The sequence below is a fragment of the Lissotriton helveticus genome, chromosome 12 (assembly GCF_964261635.1).
Source record: "Lissotriton helveticus chromosome 12, aLisHel1.1, whole genome shotgun sequence".
Classification (NCBI taxonomy): Eukaryota; Metazoa; Chordata; class Amphibia; order Caudata; family Salamandridae; genus Lissotriton; species Lissotriton helveticus.
The window spans coordinates 138,692,987-138,710,826 of record NC_136073.1 but is presented as its reverse complement, the minus strand read 5'-3'; the positions used below and the strand labels follow the sequence as shown (position 1 = coordinate 138,710,826).

At 45.5% G+C, this 17,840-nt stretch overlaps 2 non-coding genes across 2 annotated transcripts; both read right to left on the bottom strand.

Moving 5' to 3' along the window:
* Positions 1-4,601: 4,601 nt before the first annotated feature.
* Positions 4,602-4,672, bottom strand: TRNAG-GCC (transfer RNA glycine (anticodon GCC)). The gene has a single exon. It is a non-coding gene; the product is annotated as a tRNA-Gly (tRNA).
* A 989-nt stretch (positions 4,673-5,661) lies between these two features.
* TRNAH-GUG (transfer RNA histidin (anticodon GUG)) lies at positions 5,662-5,733 on the bottom strand. The gene has a single exon. It is a non-coding gene; the product is annotated as a tRNA-His (tRNA).
* Between the last annotated feature and the right edge of the window lie 12,107 nt (positions 5,734-17,840).

Genomic DNA, 17,840 nt, shown 5'->3' with positions numbered 1-17,840 from the left:
CTAGATTTTTCCATGCTTTGTTTGCTGTGCACAGGTTGATAGCTTTGTATTTATTTATCCAAGTGCCTGCCCTTTCACTCAGGATTTTGTTTAGTTCGTATTTCCTTTTAGTTAGGTTTGTGAGGGTGTTCCTATCTTGAAGGTTAGCTATGTGACCGTTCTCTAGGTTTTTGATCTCTTTTTCCAGTTCGGCAATTTTTTTGTTCCTGTCTTTGTTAAGCCTCCCTTTGATGCCCATGACTGTCCCTCTGATGGTGGCCTTTAAGGCCTCCCATAGTAGGTCTCTGTCTGTCTCGGGGGTGTCATTAATCGCCAGGTACTCTTTTATCGCTGTTTCAATCTCCGCCCTAGTTGATGTGTCAGTAAGCAGATTGTCGTCAAGACGCCATCTGCGAGTTGGCTCCTCATTGTGTTTCCCTGATAGGGTTAGGCTTATGTGCGAGTGATCTGAGATGCTCCGGGGGCCGATTTCCGTGTGGTCTATGAGATGGGTGTGTGTGCCTGATATAAGGATGTGGTCTATTCTACTGTAGGAGTTGTGTGGGTTCGAGTAGAAGGTGTACTCTCTGGGGTCCGGGTTTTGGAGGCGCCACGGGTCCTTGAGGTTGAGTTTGGAGCAGAGATTTTTCAGGATGTTGCCCTTGTGTGATGCATGGCTCTGTCTGTGCGGGTGTTTGTCAATGGCTGGGTCTAAGACCTGGTTCATGTCTCCTGCGACCACCAGGAGCTCGCCTAGTGGAAGGGTGTGTAGTTGTGCTCCTACCCTGTCCCAGAAGGCCCTGTCGTCAGTATTGGGGCCGTAGATATTGGCCACGTGTATGGTTTCTCCGGCTCTCCTTAGGCTGGTCACTAGAATTCTGCCCTCTTTGTCTGCCTGCGTGTTCACCAGTGTTAGCTTTGACTTCTTGCTTGTGAAAGTCACCACCCCGTTCTTTTTTTTCTGTGCTGCCGACCCCCATACTTCGCCTATCCAGCTAGTCTTGAGGCGCTCTATGTCGTCTGATTCTAATCTTGTCTCCTGCAGTACATAGATGTCACTTTTGAGTTTCCTCACGTTTTCTAGTACTTTCCTTCTTTTCACCGGGCTGTTGAGACCTTTGACGTTTAGGGATACTATCTTGATATCAGTTGAGAGGTTGGTATGCTTGTTGTGTGTCATTTGTGGTGAAGTGCATTTGGCGATCTGTATGGCCTTGATATCCGTGGATCCCTGTAGCTTCCTCTCCCTAGTCCTTGGCTAGCTTGTGCGTTGTTGTGCTTATACCTGTGCTTGCTGCTCCTAGTTGAAAGTGTGGAAATTTGAAAGATAGAATAGAAGAGATAGAAAAGAAGGGTGACCCCATGTGTGTGCTCCCTGACCCCCCCTGCCCTCCCTGTACCCCCCTCCCCTCCACCCCTTCCCCCCTTACTTGCTGAGTGGGAGTGCGACAACAAAGTTCCTTTGCTCTGCATCCTCCCTGAGGTAGAGCTTGTGCGCTGTCCATGGTAGAGTTCTGAATAAAAAGCGTGAGAAAAAGTACAGTCATTCTTGTTTGCTTGGTTTTTCCCGATCTGTCATGGTCTTTCTCAATATTGAGGTAGATTCTTACGGGCATGTAAACGTGGCTATTTGGCGGCCGGCTGCTCTCTTTGTGACAAAAGGCGAGGATTCTGCTGTGCTGCTCACCTGGTGTTCCCTCGTCCGTGTGGGCGATTGTCACTTGGGAGAGTTTGCTCGCCTGAGGTAGCTGTGTTGTCCTGTTGTTCCGGGTGGTCTATACTCCGATTGGGCGGCCTCATCTGGTGAGGTGCATCTCTTGGCAGCGCCTGGGGGTTTTGTATCCATCTCTTCTGTTGGTGGCTTTTGCATGTAGCGTCTCAGATCCTCGGGGTTCTCAAATATCATTGTTCTCAGTTTGTCTGTGATCTTGAAACGGGCCGGGCCTACGAAGCTGAAACTGATGCCTCTTTTGCGCAGTGCCTCCCTGAGAGCTAGGAAGCCTTTCCTGGTCTCGATCGTTGGTTTTGAGTAGTCCTGGGTCAGTACGATCTTGCTGCTTGCCCATGTGAGGTTTTGATTCTTCCTGGCAAATGCGAAAATGGCATCAGTGTGGGTTGTTCGCAGTGGGTTGCATATTATAGGTCTGGGACCCTTTCCCGTTGCTAGTTTCCCTGCCGGCACTCTATATGCCTTTTGCACTTCGAACTTCCTGTCAAAATTAATGCCTGTGAGCTTGGGGATCATGTCTTCGAGCATGGTTGCACATGAACCCGCTTTATCCTCCGCTCCTTCCGGCACCCCTAGGATCCTCACGTTGCCTCTTCTGGCTCTGTCGTCCTGTTCCGCTTGCTGTCTTTGTATGGCTTTCGTGGCTTTTTGGCATTCTGCTATTACTTTGGAGTTCTCTGCAGTTACATCCTCCACGGAGCTTATGCGGCCTTCTGCTGCTTCCATTCTAATGTTGGTGCTATGCAGGTCGGCCCTAATTGCTGCCAGTTCTAGTTGCATGTTGTCTATCTTTAGTTTTGTTTCCTTAGCCACTGCATTTCCTTCATTAATCTTTCTGAGGATAGTCTCTAGGGTTGCAGTTTCGCTTTTTATCTTCAGCGGGGAGTCGGGGGTTTCTTTTTTTGCCTTTTTCGGGTCTCCTGCTGTTTTGCCTTCGTTGTTTCCCATTGTTCTGATGCCTCTTCTCGATAGAATGCTGCCTAGGCGCCCCTCTTATTGAGCGGAAATTGGGTTGCCTGTTGGGATTGCCTTTGGGGGCTGGGCCGTTGCGTAGGTTCTGTACCTACTTGGTTCTCTAATGTGCCTTGTTCGTGTCTTGGCTTTGGGTCCTGCCAGCGTGTGCTTTGTCTCGTTCGCAGCCTGGACCGGCTGCTTTTATTGAGTGGCTGGTTTATTTATGGCTTATTTGGGAGGTATCGATTGAGGCTCTGCCTTGCTCGTTTCTGGGCTCTTTGCTCTTTGGCTCGTTGTCAGTAGTGCCAGTTGTGGCACTGGTTTGTTCGGCCCTTTTGCTCTTCGGGCTTGGTCTGCGGGCGGGCTAGGGCGAGGCTCAAGACGCAAGCGCGTGCTTCTGTCCTGGCATCCCCCCCCCTTAGTTCCTGCTCGCCTTGGCCGTAAGGCGTGTTTCAACACGCACCCCCGCGTGTGTGTCTCTAGTCCTTGCTCCCTGCTTGCCCCCCTTCACCAGGCTCTCTAGGGCTTGTTTTACTCCTCCGGTCGGACCTCTTTTTAGCGTGTCTGTGAGGTGGTCGCTCTCCGCTTTCCCACTTCCCCCTCTCACACTTTTGCGTCAAGCTTGTTGTGCGAGCGCTGGGCTGCCGAGAGTGAAAACGGTGCGGAGAGTTTCCCTCCGCGCTTCCTTTTCCTCTTGGGCGTTCACCGCTTCCGGCGCTTGTTGTTTACTTGCTGCTTGGCTTCCGGTGATGGCGGCGACACAGCGTGTCTGTGAGGCGGTCGCTCTCCGCTTTCCCACTTCCCCCTCTCACACTTTTGCGTCAAGCTTGCTGTGCGAGCGCTGGGCAGCCGAGAGTGAAATCGGTGCAGAGAGTTCCCTTCAGCGCTTCCTTTTCCTCTTGGGCGTTCACCACTTCCGGCGCCTGTTGTTTACTTGCTGCTCGGCTTCCGGTGATGGCGGCGCCCATGCGTGAGGTTAGTTTCGCTTTCCCAGACCTTTGTTCCGATGGTGCCCTTAAGCGGTGGGATACAACCCGCCCGCTCGGAGACCACACGCTTCCTAGCGACCCTTTCTGCGAGCCTCCCGGTGGGTCCTCCACTCTTCCGCCTACCTCGATGCTCCTCTGTTCTCCGTCGCTCCCCTCCGCTCTGCCTCTCCCGTCTCCCGCTCTCGCACTAGCCGGCTGATGCGCTTGGGAGTCCGCTGGGGGTGGTGGGTGTCGGCGCCTGGCTCGCCTCCTCTCCCTCTCTCTGCCTCGCTCGGTTCAGTGTCCGTAGTGGGTTTTCTTTTCCTTACTCACTGGGCGCCATTTTGTCGTCCTCTCAGTTACTGGGTCCCGGGAGCTTCGAGGTCAGATATCACGGTTTGCACTGTTCCTGTCATGCGATTCTCCGTTCCGCTTGTAGCCTCTCTCTTCCCATGCGTGAAACTTGCTCTTTTAATCAGAACAAACTTGTTTGGCGGGTAGTTATGGCCGTAGTTGGCCTCAAGGGTGCGGAGCGAGTGGACTCAGATGACCATCCACATTGCCGTCCAAGCCACGCCCCCCCGCCTTGAGTCATCTTTAATGTTTCTAAGCACGTTTACTAATCGGCACGCATTTGCACTAACCTTCCTCATCTTATTGTTTTTGTTACAAAAGGAGTTTTGTCATGACAGAAGTGGTGTAGTAGGTAGTCACAAACAGCGAGGCTGCTGCACTGTGCTTTATACACAGTAAAACCCGACACGTGGCTTGAAGCCTGGATTTTTTTTTTTAGGAACAGCTCCGAAAGCTACTCTGAAAGAATTATTTCATAAAGTCAACACCCTTTCAAAGAAACCGCAAACCTATATATAATGTTCTTGTACTGTATAGTGCGAATTTATTTAAAAGTCTATGGCAATTTCTAACACTTCAAAAAATACTAACTATATGATTACTCCAAAACATTGTGCTGCATTGGCCGGGAATCGAACCCGGGCCTCCCGCGTGGCAGGCGAGAATTCTACCACTGAACCACCAATGCCTCGCTGAGAGCAGCATTGTGTAATGCTCATATATAGCTAATACTGTGTCAGTATTCATGACTGATATGTACTGTTGTTTGTAATTAATTCGAGTCCATGCATGAGGCTGACAAGACCACAGGGATGGTTATCATAAAGCACTAATGCTTCATATGAAGAGAGCAGCTATGAAGCTCACATGTAGTATGTAACAGGTTCTATCTGTGACCCACCGATGCTTACATAGTACATATGAACCTCAGAGACACACAGAAGACGATACAACTTGGCCACCGCTGATGCTGAATCTTTAGATGTAGTCATTGTTAAACCACCCGGGCTGTACCCGAACCAGACAGAAACAAAGATGCTGCACAGTACAACCCATGCCTGAAATGAAGACAAGTGACAGAACTGACATCCGCAGGCGATGAAAAGACAATGCTTTCTGTACTGAACAGAGACAAGCACCAATGAACCATCGGCCCTTCATGGATGATGAGAAGAGACACAGATCACATGCAGCAGACTGGGGGACATTACTAGCACTTTCTCGTGGAGCTGGGATACACTTTATGGCACAGCCGTCTTTATCCTTATTTAAGGGATAAATGTTTACCCATTAATGTGGACAAGTCTTTAATGCCCGTTTTTGTCTGGGCGAGAAATAAAACAACATTACAGAAAAAAAATGAAACATCCCTACAGAAAAGGTATATAACACAAGCAAATATTTCTGCGTTCCGTAAAAACTATGTATATGCAATTACACCGACTACAATATGCAACAGTATATTTAAAGTAAGCTATTAAAACACTCTTTCCCTACTGCAGTACAGCTGTGTCATCATAATGAAATGCCTTCTCTTGATTAAAGCTGACATTATCACCACTTGGAAAGTACAAATCATGGGCACAGGCGGCATTTAAAAAAAATAGTCTATCTGTTGAAAATGTATATTAAGAAAGAAAAGATATCGCCCAACTGCCGTGACATTGCCACCCGCAATGCCGTGACCCGGATTCGAACCGGGGTTGCTGCGGCCACAACGCAGAGTACTAACCACTATACGATCACGGCGAGCTACTTGGGCTCTGTGACATTCATATGCACCTGACTCTCATGACGCTGTCTGAAAGGACCCCTTTCTCTTCTTGTGTATGTGTTTTGAGGCAGATGCTTCACATTTCGCCTGCTTCACTGGGATGTTCAGAAACCACCACAGACTGCCCTCCAGTCCTACTCTGCAGGGACCGCTCCCTCCTTGTTACATGTCAAGCATCTCATGTGAAGTTGTAGAGAGAGAGAGAGAGATCATCGCATGTGGCTGCTTTTGAAAGTGAGCTGAGCCCACTGGCTCTCCGTAGCTAATCACCCGAGCAGGGTAAAGAGAGGAACCAGTTATAGGGAAAGAGAAACACTGGATTTCGAGGACCTGAAATGGACGAGTTTTTGATTTTTAGACAACTGGTTAAATCCTCTGCTGTCTGAGAGTTTAGTTCCACATTTGGGTATCACGTAAGGTTCAAGGATGACAAAAAAGTACACGTTTGTTTTTATGTCATCCTAGGTACTACAGAATACTGGAATCAGTGGACGCTTTTAATAGCAATATTTTTTACACCACCCACTTCTGTCGCCGGCACTGCCCATGTGGTCAATGCTAAGTGGGGCCCACCTTCCTCAAGAGGTTAATGGGGTTACTCCGTCCAAGAAACTTTTTTTTAAAAATCCGCTTAAGCAGACCATTTTACAGTTCAGTTTCATAAGATGTTAAAGGCCTCTTGAGAAGTGGTCCACAGCTTTGACTGTCCCATTTGGGTGGGGCACCTGAATAGGTGTTTTGTGCTACCAGTTAAAACAAATTATTGAAGATATGTTATGTGACAATAATTAAGGTATCTAAACACTCAAGCATATTTGTGAAAGTTCCACAACTGTGGGTAGTTGACTGATTATGGGTTATTATTGTGGGAGAGGTGTGGCGCCGCGGCCAGGGCGACTGACGCTGGAATCTTGGGATCAGGGTTCGATCCGGCGGCATGGTAGCCCAGCACCATGCGACTCTGGGCAATAGCTTGCTTAATCTTCCCGACGGCCCTCAGCACCTAGAGACCCTAACGGGTGATTGTGCGCTAAACGTTATTAGAGATTAGTTTGACAGTATCATACCTTCTACCAGCAGCCAAGGAGAATGGCATGACATTGAGCATCATTATAGTTAAAGAACACAAGCATTTGCAATGCAATAGGTCTCGCATTAGGAAAGTTTGAGCTATTGGTAATGTAAATGACTAATGTTTTATTTATGTGTTGGTTTTGAAAATAGTGAAATTAATAGCTTTATCATTTACAATGCCAATAGTTTTAACTTTCACAAATGTGACACCTATAGCATTTGTAATGTAATATGTGTTGTATTTACGTGACTTAGATGTATTGATATTACAAATAACAATGGCTTTTAATTTTTTTAATATTGAATAATTAAATAAAAGTTATTGTAATTTATAATAGCAATAGCTTAAACTTTTGTAAATAACTTTTGTGAAGATTATGTTCATGTATTTTATTGTGACGAAAATCCAAGAACAGAAGTGAAATATTAACATCTTTTTGTGACATTTGTAATAAAGCTTGAAAAATTGAGAGAACATATTTGAACCAGTTGTTGTTGAATGGCTGCACAGATTGATGCTGTGGTGGCGCTGAGTGATGTTATGGTGGCGACGAGTGATCCTGTGGTGTTCAGTGATGCTGTGGTAGCGCATAGTGATGTTGTGGTGCCCCTGAGTGATGCTGTGGTGGTGCGGAGTGATGCGATAGATAGACACATAGAGTGTGGGTGATAGATAGACAGATAGAGTAAGGGCAATAGATAGATAGAGTGTGATAGATAGATAGATAGAGGGCGATATATAGAGTGCGATAGATAGATAGAAGGCGATAGATAGAGTGCGATAGATAGATAGATAGATAGATAGAGGGCGATAGATAGAGTGCGATAGATAGATAGAAGGCGATAGATAGAAGGCGAAAGATAGATAGATAGAGGGCGATAGATAGATAGAGGGCGATAGATAGATAGATGGAGTGCGATAGATAGATAGATGGAGTGAGGGAGATAGATAGATAGAAGGAGGGCGATCGATAGATAGATAGATAGAGTGAGGGCGATCGATAGATATATAGATAGTGTGAGGCGATAGGTAGATAAATAAAAGGAGGGTGATAGATAGATAGATAGATAGAGGGGGGGCAATAGATATATAGATAGATAGATATATAGATAGATAGATAGAGTGAGGGCAATAGATAGATAGATAAAGGGAGGGCGATAGATAGATAGAGGGAGGGCGATAGATAGATGGAGGGAGGGCGATAGATAGATAGAATGAGGGCGATAGATAGACAGATAGATAGATAGATAGATAGATAGATAGATAGATAGATAGATAGATAGATAGAGTTAGGCGATAGATAGATAGAGTGAGGGAGATAGATAGATAGATAGATAGATAGATAGATAGATAGATAGATAGATAGATAGATAGATAGATAGATAGAGGGCGATAGACTGGAATGTGCCTTCAGAAATTAAAAGCTGTGATTTTCCAACTGAAAGCATCATAGTTTGCCATAACCTTTGTCTATCTTTAAGCAGGCTTTAGCTGAGATTCGCGCAACTTGTTGATTTGATTGTTAAAAAATACATTGTTAGTAGTGCGCTGTATATCCGCTGCCCGGCACTTTTAGCCTGCAAAGCGACACGATGAGGGGAATTGTGGGCCATGTGATTTGTCTGCCAGTTTCCTGCTAATGCCATGTGTCCACGGCATTCTGTACTTGATGATTGGGAGTATTGTTTGTAAAACATATATAAAAATATGGATGGACTGCATGCGCAGGGGAAAACTCTCACTGAGCGTTAGTTAAAGTGTAAGTGCAGAAGCCTGTGAGAATAGGTGGGCAGATTTATGGGTAGATGCTAGACCTTCGAGTCTTCTCGAAATTCCTTTCCCGTCCATAGTCTTGTTATTGCAGAAGTAGCCAGTTACCAGAAAAAAACACACTTTGGCATTTCTCCTCAAGTAAATCCTTAAGCAGCACAGTCTCAACAGTGGAGCCCGCAACAGCCTTTGTGAATTTCGGCTTTGCCTCCTTTCGGGCATTGCTGGAAGCTTTTTCAATAGGTACCTAGGCTTAAAGGGACTGAAATGTGAATTATTTTATTTTAACTTTGTGGTGTTACATGTGGTCTAGGTACACCTACATTAATTGAAGGGTTAATAAATGCCCCAACATCGAAATTGCAGCAGACTGTACACCGACATAAGAGAGCTTCACCCATAAGCGGCAGCAGGCACCCTTCCCCGTCCTCACCCTGCCCCCACTTTTTACTCACCAGAAGAAAAGCAATGTGTAACTGGATCTGCGCCCCATGCAGTCTGCAGGCTGCCACTTTTAAGGAAACCCGGCCCTTTAAACTGCTTTCGCCTCCCTAGCAGCATAAAATGCTTCTATCGCTTCCGAAATAGGACACTGTACAATAGGACAGCATTGCTTAAATATTGCCCTCTAAAACGAGATGCTTGGTAGTGTGTTCATGGTTTGGCGTAGTGTAAGTCCACTCCAAATTGTTAGAACTTCCCTTAAAAGTGTAGCGAGATGAAGTTGTAATGTCCCTCGTCCAGTTATTAACATTAGAACGTTAAAATACATTTGAAGGAAAACCAGGAAAAACAGCCACAGTTAAAGTGAGCCTTTTGTCCATAATTATGTAGGGGGCATGCATGCAATCAACCGTAACAGAAATTACACGCGTGGTTCTGTAGGTAGAATCAACTGAGTATTTCCATAGAGGAGTGGAACAGAATGGTTCGGGTCATTATCACTAATACCTGAAAATGAATACAGTTTCCAGTTCCCTGTGAATGTAACGCCATCGTCTTGCGCGGAGGGGGCGGGGGAGCGAATTCCTGTGAAGTGTGTAAACCAGCATGAGTGTGGAGAGAGGCTGCTCACAGGCTGACAATTGGTGTGCTGATTGATGTGCACGCGCTCGCTCTCACACATGCACTGAGACCTAACAAGCTCCCTAGCATTGCTGTGGGGGGGCGGGGCAGGAGCGCATTGCAATGAAGTCAGATGGCGGGGGCAGGGGAGCAGCTTGGGAGGCAGCATTCCATTGCTGTGTGAGGCTGATGGGTTTGTGCATGCGCGTCTCACTTGAGTGCATCACATGAACTGCACGTAATCCGTGCTTGTTCAAGAGGTTGTTTCGCCTTCTATACACTCGGCTATTAATCCCTGCGGGATATAATATCCGAGACCTAAAAAACAAAACCTGGCATTTCCTTGTTGACCTGTTTTGCGGAGTGAACAGTGACCAGCAGAAAGGATATATTTATGGCAACATGCATATATTTAGCACGCTTTAGGTAGATATATAAATGATAAAATATTGCATTTTTCTACACAGTCTGAGTAGCAGCGGTTTTTTATATGTGACTTCCATTAATCTGTTCTTAGAATCTTATTGTAACAAATCTCTAACTGTAATTTGTTTATTTATTTTACACCACAGATCCACTTTTATTTGACATGCCTGAAAGCATCTCATATTTTCAATATGAAAGAATAGACTAGGGCCAGATGCATCAAGCTAAAAACCGGTCGCAAAGGGGCAGATTCTCAGAATCTGCTCCTTTGCGACCGGTATTTTTGCATTTGGGATGCATCATCCCAAATGCAAAAATCGCTAATAGAGAATTCGCTAAATTGCGATTGTTTGCATTTAAGGAATCTCAAATTGAGATTCCTTAAATGCAATGCATGAAAGTTTCAAAAATAGCGAATTCGCTAATAGGGCACGCAAATTACCACGAAGTACAACTTCGTGCTAATTTGCAAAAACTTAGAAAAATGCACTTTTGTGCATATTTCAAAGTTTCATGTTGCGCACACACATGCCCTAAGGGCATGTGTGTGCGCAACATATGTGCACAGATCACAATCAGGGGTGCAACAGGGTGTCCTTTGGACACCTCTGCACCCTTGAACTCGCAATCTCAATTTGCGAATCGCTAATAGCGATTCGCAAATTGAGATTGTCTTCCCTTTCATTCCTATGGGCCTCTCGGCCCATAGGAATGAATGGGAAGGTATTCATTAATTGCGACTCGCAATTTGCGAGTCGCAATTAAGGAATTCTAAGGAATTGCTATTTTTGTAGTGATTGCTTGATGCATTCCATTTTGCTATTCCTTATTAGCGATTCCTTATTTTTCGCTAATAAGGAATCGCAAAATGGATGCTTGATGCATCTGGCCCTATGAATTTCAGCTGTTTTTAAGAAGGGTAATGATATGACCATTTAAATATAAGGTATTAAAACCCTGTGCCACATATTACATTCAACTTGTTCCTCTATAAGTTCAAGGAATCCTGGGTGGCTTGTAATATCATTATAATGTATGGGAGGGGCTACTTTATACCATACATGTGTAAAATTATGAATAAAATAGTCAACACACTGTTCCATGTCATCAGAAATACCTGTGCCTGTTCATACTTTCATTACAAACCAGTGTATTTCTATGTTTAAGGTACACACACAGCCGCACCCAAGTAATTCACAGGTCTATTACAGACCTTTTGCGTGGTAATGAGGCATTGTTGTTGTTGTTTCACCCCTTCTAAGAGCCCCTGCAGCTCCACTCTGCCTATTGCTTAGAGATTCAGCCCCCCCAACGTTTTTTGTTAGCCCCCCCCTGAAATGTGCCTCTAGTTGCGCCTCTTCAGTAGGATAAGTTTTGATTCTAAGGATGCGTACACACTATCATCCTGCCTGTACCTGCTGCTAGGTTGGTGGGAAAGGGCCTCTATCTAGTGGGAAAGGTATGTGCTAACGAGAACAGTGCATTCAGTAGTAGGACAAGATTGAACATTGACGAAACGACGAAACGAAACGAAACACGAGGAGACATTTCTCAGAAAGCTAGGATTAGTTCAGATCGTAGTTCAAGATGGCGGCTCAACATAAAATGGTGCCGCGAATGCTAACTTTAGTTTATACAGAGTAGTATGCAAGCAAAATGAATATATAACATTCACACTCCAACACTTGGTTGCTGCAAAGCAAAAGCTCGTTCCTCATAGAAAGGGAATCAAACTTTTTTAACAACTAGCTGTTTTTAATCACATAAATACAATTAACACACAATGGAGTAAATGGTAGTTTCTTTGTCCAAGAAAGATGAATATATTCGCAAATGACATTAAGGACAACAACAAGAGATGTAAACTGAATTCTTTGAGTACCAGCAGCCTATGAAGCCGTTTCAGAACAGGCATGATGTGCTGCTTAGAGGGAGTCTTGGTTGCAATACGAGCAGCCTCATTTAGACTCAGATGTGGTCTTCTGATTAGCCTTTTGGCCAGAGCCAGGCAGCAAGAATTAGCTTTGTGTACAAATTGAAGCAGATGTAGTCCTTCAGAGCTCCACGCATATCGCAGACAGCAGATCCACTCCTCTTCTGTTCATTCACAGGTCTGCGTAGCTGCAAGTGGAATGGTACTTTCACAGAATTCACTAGTCAGTGGGTGGGGTGACTCTTGGACACACTGCAACCAATGGAAAACAAGTGCTCAAAGGCAAATTTTCCCACTTTTGCAACACATTTTGTTTGTCAAACTGCAAAATGCCCCACAGTGCACTATTCTAGATTAAATTCTTTGGAACTGACCTTGCCCACGAGGAGACTGTGATTGTTTGAATGGGACCAGCTCCGCAGCTCGCCGGACTCCGCAGCTCGCGGGTCCCGCTTCGCGGGTTGGAGGTGTTCGTATCCGACCTGGGACATAGACTTGGAGGCTGGTGGAGCCGGGGGCAGGACTGACAGCAGGGCTGCGAGCGGTGACGCAGGGACTCAGTTTCCCAGGAGTCCCTGCAGGATTAAATCACCAGCACCTGGCCCGCTCTCCCTGCTTGCCACGCCACCCAACCTAGGTGCTCAAAAAGCCTAGTGCCCGTGACCATTGTGGGACGCTCTTTGGAACTGACCTTGCCCACGAGGAGACTGTGGTTGTTTGCCTGGGACCAGCTCCGCAGCTCGCCGGACCCGCTGCGCGGGTCCCGCTTCGTGGGTTGGAGGTGTTCGTATCCGACCTGGGACATAGACTTGGAGGCTGGTGGAGCCGGGGGCAGGACTGACAGCAGGGCTGCGAGGGGTGATGCAGGGACTCAGTTTCCCAGGAGTCCCTGCAGGATTAAATCACCAGCACCTGGCCCGCTCTCCCTGCTTGCCACGCGCCCCAACTATCTTCTTGCCTATATAGCAGGCGCAGTTGACCACTGCGTGGGAGCGTCCAGGGAGAAGCCCGGGACAAGGGCGGGCCGTCTGAGGCCGTCCGAGGCCGATAGAGGTTGGGTTAGGACATCCCTCTTTCTAGTGTGTTCTTGCCTAATTGTAATAGTCGTTTGGCCAGATTGTTGCTCCTTTCCTAACAGTTATATATTCCGCTATATTTACAATTTTGGATCAGGTATTACATCTACTATCATTGCTGTAACTCTTAAGGCTGGTTGGTAGTTAAGTAGTGTCGGTAAAATGCCCCTTAGATCAGGCAAAGAAAGATTAGTACAAGTTTCAACAACAAATGGGGTATTCACCGGTACCATCGACCATTTCTTTAAACGTACAACAAGTATACTAGAAAAGGAAATAGCCTTTGTTGAAAAACGGCTTTCTATTGACTTAATAACTGGGAAAAGGTCATCACTGGGGAAAATAGGGCAGACTGTATCCCCCGTTCCACTATGTGAACTTGATCCCAGTGATGATCTATATAAAAGCCCAAACTTGGCCCCCGAGAATACAGATCATGATGTAGTGACCCATGACCTGGAGATCTCCACAGGCAGTTCCCCTCTCAATGATCTACTGAACACTAATAACACAACAGATCTTTCTAGTTCTATAGCTAGTGGAGGGACCACTAGTCCAACTATGGTATCACTGCCCGGATCCATTAACAATAAGAGGAAGAGGGTAGAGATAGTTCAGAAGGGGGGCACTGCGAAGCTATTTAAAAAAATGTGTACAGGTAAACTTACTTCGAACTTAACAAATCCCCCTACCACAATATCTGGGCTTATAACAACCTGCGATCAAGTTATCAATCAACCCTCTTCCATCAATAGTGGAATAGACATCATATTGGGGAAATTAGAACTTTTGATGAAGTCATTATTGCTGCCATTGTTGGAAAGGACTAGGCTGCTAAACGATAAGATGGATCAGTTGGAGCTATTAGTTAGAGAAAATATAGTCCGGTTGGAAAAGACCCCCAGAGTTCAGGCTAACATAGGGACCACTCAAACAGGAGGCCAGTTACAGCCCATCTCTGACATTTCAAGGGTAGGGCCATCTGTGAATTTAGCACCCCAGTTGCATCAACAGGAGCATCCAAAGCAGGGGAAAAATAAAGTTATTCCCAAACCCAGGGGTAAAACATCTATAGTAGGTTCAGTATCCAAAACACAGCCAGCCCCTAGTAAGATTAATATTGCAACCAAGCCTTTGGGGCAAGGACAACCTGAAATAAAGCCTGTTAAACCTAGATCTCCTAGAGTTAACCTACCGCTTGAATCAGAACCTTATACCATCATTCAAACTGGGGTTGTTCCACTGGAGGTGGGGAAAACCGAAACATATAGGGATCTCCATAACAAAGTCAACTTCTGGCTCAACAAAAACAGAACCCTCCCACCCATGTCCTCTACTGAAATCCTTAACGTTAGGAGAGTAAATTGGGTGGGGTACTGCCCAAAAGATTTAGAGGGGGACTGGATTATAGTCAGTTTTAGGGATTCCAGGGTGGTGGATTTTATTCTCAGAAACCCAAGGTTTGGTAAGGTGGGAGATGTACAATCATTATCCCTGCAATACTTTTACCCCCAAAGAGTCAGGCATAGTGGATCACCTCACCAAATGCACCCCCTCCAAAATAGTAGATAAAAGAAATAAGGTGGGAGGAAGGTATTGCCAGGGTTTGGCACCATTTGTCCCGTTTTTTCCACCTCTCCAGAATCGCTACGACCCGCTTAGTGGCCTGGAAGGAGTTGATTGACCCTTGTGTATGATAGCCGATAAAAACTGTAATAGTGACACAACCAATAGTCTAGAGGATTCTCGGCTATCCCTTAGTAAGCCGAAGCAAACATGTTCCCCAACACAGTGTAATAAGGATGAGGAGAGATTGAAATTGTCGTGCGGGAGCAACTGTGCGGGAGAGGTTGATAGTAGCATTGTGGCGGACATTGTGATTGACAGTCCGTTGATGGTTAGAGAAGGGAGACCGACAATTGTTCACCAAGTGACTTCCAAAATAAGCCAATCCATTGTATCTTCCAAACAAGTTCCAGTGATTAAAATAGTCTCATGGAACATTGCTGGATTGAAGGGGAAAATAGATGGAGCTGACTGGGGTGAGTTTATAGACCAGCATGATATACTTATTTTCCAGGAAACTTGGGCTCAAGACCCAATTTTTCGTCCAGGTTACATTAACTTTTATAAACCAGCCAATAGGGGGCAAAAAGGTAGACCATCGGGAGGGTTGGTAATTTGGATCAGGCAATCTCTTGGCTATAGGCCTTTGGAATTGATAGTTCGAAATAGGGATATTTTGGGAATTAAGCTTAGCAGTAACAACCTCAGTGACATATACATTATAAACATCTATACAAGGGGTTTGCCAGAAGGCCTGAGCCCAGTAATTATTGACGACCTCGATCACTTGTTGGATTCAATTGGGAGGGACAAATTTATTATAGTGGCGGGGGACCTAAACAGCACCTTCGAACCGCTACCCAGTGAGGGTGAAGGTAGCTATGGAGAGGTAGACCAATTATGGAATGTGCCAGTCCTTGCTCTTAATCCTATTAAAAGGGGAACTGAGGCAGCCTTACATTGGCTAGGCTTTTGTTTGAATTGGGGCCTAAGAGCAGCCAATGGTCGAACGAAATCAGACACAACAGGGCAGGTTACGTTCGATAATGGTATAAACTCTAGTAGGATCGATTATTTTTTAAGCAAATTAGAGTTCTGGTCAGTGTTAGATGACATGGTAATACAAGTACGACCCGAGAGCGACCACAACCCGTTGACATTAAGTTTAAAAATTGAGGGGGTGATAGGTAGAACAAAAGCATCCAATTGTATGATAGGTGAGGCCATCCTAACAAACGACTGCCGTAGAGTCCGTTGGTGTAGGGTTTTGGAAGACCCCAGGTACCTTAATAAAATATCCCATGAAGTAGCAACCTGGGTTAACAAAGCCAATCTAGTGATTGCTGACTCAGGCCCATTAGAACAGATTAGCTTTTTACATGAGCAACTGTTTGATAATTTAAAAACCCATTTCACGAAGACTGGTACTTTTGGGAGAACGGAGGAAATTCGGTCAGGAGCGAAATGGTATGATAAATCTTGCCGACAGGCCCACCGCTCATTGATTAAGGCCATAAAATCTAAAGTGTCATCAGATATCAAAGCGGAAAGGACAAATTACAAAATGGTCCAGAAGAGGGCCAAGCAATTATGGGACGATTGTCGTTGGCAGGATTTGTATGAGGCCTGCCTGTCATCAAATCAGCTAAAATTTTGGGAGGGTGTAAAATGGGGAGGGACACATGACTCACAAATACCATCTAACCATGTTTCAGAAGAGGATTGGGTGGTCCACTTTGCATCACAGTTTTGTGATCCAAATGAGGCATCAAGAGAGGCTCAGATGGATCGGTTGACTTTGCCTTCAGTGCAACGTCCTTTAGTAGCGTTCATTCCTAAAGAGGCTGAGAAGGCCATAAGTTTAGTGCAAGCTGGAAAAGCCCCATGAATGGACTGCGTTCCGGCAGACTTATTCAAATATGACCAGCATAATTGGGTACACTATATCACGATATCAGCGAATGCCATTGCCAATGGGGCTAGGGTCCCAGATTCATGGAGAGGTGCGGAGATCTTGCCGGTCTTTAAAAAAGGTGATCGCTCATCTCCAGGGAACTATCGTCCCATTAGCCTTATAGATGCCTTGCAGAAGGTTATTGCAAGAATAGTTTTGGCGAGAATACAGACCTGGATGATCACAGACAACATCTTATCTCCGATGCAAGCGGGCTTTAGGTCATGTACTAGTACAATAGATCAAGTGTTAAGATTCATTATGATTTATTGGAAGGTTGTGGTTCTAGGAGGGGGGACTATCTACGCAGCGTTTTGTGGACCTCAAATCCGCATTTGATCTCGTATCGAGAGAGAAGATGTGGGTAGCGTTGGGGAAAATGGGAATGCCACCTGAACTTCTGGAACTAACCATAAGACTGCACGAGAACAACTTTGCAAGAGTAAGATGGGGTAGGCAGGGTCAGGTAACAGAGCCTTTCCCGGTCACCCGTGCGTAAGGCAGGGCTGTGTGCTCGCTCCCACCTTATTTCTTTTGTTTATTAATCTAGTAGTGCGGTTCTTTGAAGACACCCCCACAGATGCTCCAGTTTTAGGAGGCAGAAAATTCCCCCTACTAATTTTTGCAGATGATACGTTGATCCTGGCCAAAACTCAATCGGGGTTACAGTCTGCGATTAATACGTTCATGGACTTCTGTAAAAACAATGATTTAGAGATAAACGTCTCAAAAACGAAATTCATGGTCTTAACAAAAAATAAACCATACCCTAGCCAGGTCTGTATGAATGGCATCGAACTCGAACAGGTGAATGTCATGACTTATTTGGGTATAGTCCTAGACTATAGGCTGCGGTGGAAGCCACAGATTGAAGCCTTATGTCTTAAATCCGCCCGCTTAACGGGGTGCTTGGTTAAGGAGCAACGCTGCTCTCAAACAAAAAGGATTACACCAGCAATAAAAATATATCACGCAAAAATTAGATCTGCAATCCTTTATGGTGCTGATCTATGGGGTTATGCGGACCTGGCACCTCTGGACAAAATACAAAATACATTTCTGCGAAGCTTGGTCAGTCTCCCACAATCTACACCGACACTTCCCCTTCTCTCCGATATGGGATGTCATTCTTTTAAGGATCTTGCCCGTTATAGGATGGTAGCATTGTGGCGTCGTATTTGGTCTACACCAGAATTGATCTTATTTGCTAAGGAAAT